Source organism: Myotis davidii, unplaced genomic scaffold (assembly GCF_000327345.1).
Source record: "Myotis davidii unplaced genomic scaffold, ASM32734v1 scaffold345, whole genome shotgun sequence".
NCBI lineage: Eukaryota > Metazoa > Chordata > Mammalia > Chiroptera > Vespertilionidae > Myotis > Myotis davidii.
The window spans coordinates 748,030-749,802 of NW_006296540.1; the positions used below are offsets into that span (position 1 = coordinate 748,030).

The 1,773-nt window shown below is 48.2% G+C and overlaps 1 protein-coding gene across 1 annotated transcript in view; it reads right to left on the minus strand.

Moving 5' to 3' along the window:
* Nucleotides 1–1,773, minus strand: part of FAT3 (FAT atypical cadherin 3) — a 520,386-nt gene that overhangs the window by 8,314 nt on the left and 510,299 nt on the right. The window lies entirely within an intron of this gene.

Below are 1,773 nucleotides of genomic sequence, written 5' to 3' on the forward strand. Positions count from 1 at the left end.
CTTGCCAAGTTTAAGTTTACAGATGATTCTAGAGAGAATATATTTATGGTAAAAAGTCCACAAAAGACATCAACTTAAAGTATAAATGTGTCTCCAGAAAACCAGAGTCAGTAGATTTAGAACAGTTGGGGCAGCACTAGAATAGAACAGAGGCCCTCCTCCTCTAGCAAGGGATGCTCTCTCTCTTACATCCCTCTCCCTCCTTCCTGCTATAGCTTCCAAGGGCAGTGTTGGTGAGGCCACAGGCTCTGAACTCTGGGGTACCAGGTTGGAATTGTTGCCTCCCTCTCTTGCTAGCTACTTCCCGTTAGGCAAGTTATTTGGATTTAAGATGATCGCCACACTGCAGTGATGGTTTTTTTTAAATTTTTAATCCTCAGCCAAAGTTGCATGTTTTTTAAAATCGCTTTGGGGGGTGGGAGAGAGAGAGAGAGAGGCCCGGGGGTTCCGAGAGGAGAGAGAGAGAGAGAGAGAGAGAGAGAGAAAAGAAAGAAACATCAGTCAGCTCTTTGTCCCAACTGGGGATCAAACCTATAACCTAGGTATGTGACCTGACCAGGAATCGAACCCACAACCTTTTGGTGTATGGGACCATGCTCTAACCAACTGAGCCACCCGGCCAGGGCTGCAGTGATGGCTTTTTATGTTTATCTGATACCTCTGTTTTCTTACCAAATCTCTTTGTCTTGAACCTTTGCCTTCTGGATTCTGTCTTGGTAACTCACCAAAATGCTCTTGAGATCATTAAGATCTTCTAAATGTTGAGTGCAATTCAGATTTTAGCCTGTGTCCTCCTTGACAGTTTTACAGTACTCAGCCCTGCAGACCTTATTGATATCGTTGGCTTCTGCATGGCTGCCCCTTCCTTTTTTCTGTGCTCTCTTTGTTGAGACACGCTTGTCTCCCTTCCTGGCCTTTCCCCTCTATCCATCTCCTATATGGTGGCATCTCCACGGTTCTTTTGCAGGCCCAGCTCAACCATCCCCTCTGCTCCTGCTCCCCCAGAGAGCTCACCCGCCTAGAGGTTCAACCCTCCTGCATGCAGGTGTCCACCTCCAGCCTCACCTATCTCCTGAACAACAGATCCAGACACCCCTCGTGTGTCCTTTCCCCTGGTCCAGATGCGCACTGCTCCCTTGTGTGTCCTTTCCCCTGGTCCAGATGCTCTCCAATAGGTTCCTACCAAAGTCTTACGCATGCTCAACACCAGTAGGCATGCCCCTTTCCTCCAAGGAGGACTCCTCAGATGCATATGCTCTCTAACTTCATTTGAAACCGTCTTTTCTCCCTACCTTCTACCCCAACACACATCATAGTACACCCAGGGTGTCCCTGCTATTCACATAGAAAGCTATTTGGCCTGATGAAAAGTTACAGGTTACCATAGAGCTTGTCTTAGTTTCATCCTGACTGATGTTAGGGCAGGGGAAATCATCACCAGCCCTCACCCAGATGTTCACAAACACCATCTCTACTTTCTTCTTTCATTGGTCCTATTTAGTCTCTTCTCCAAGGAATAGAGCCATCTTCTAAAAATATCAATTAGATTATGGCACTCAGCTGCTTCAAAACCCGCACTAGGCTTGCTGTTAAAATGCACCCACGCCCTCCGGTGGTCACCAAGTTCCGACTACATTGATCTCCTCCATGTTCTTCAACATGCCCAGGGCTTTCCCTCCCCGAGGCCTTTGAACCTGTGGCCCTTCCCTTTGCCTAGAATACTGCTGCCGCCTGAGGCCGAAGGGGTGGGAAACACCACCGTCTGGCCCAGGC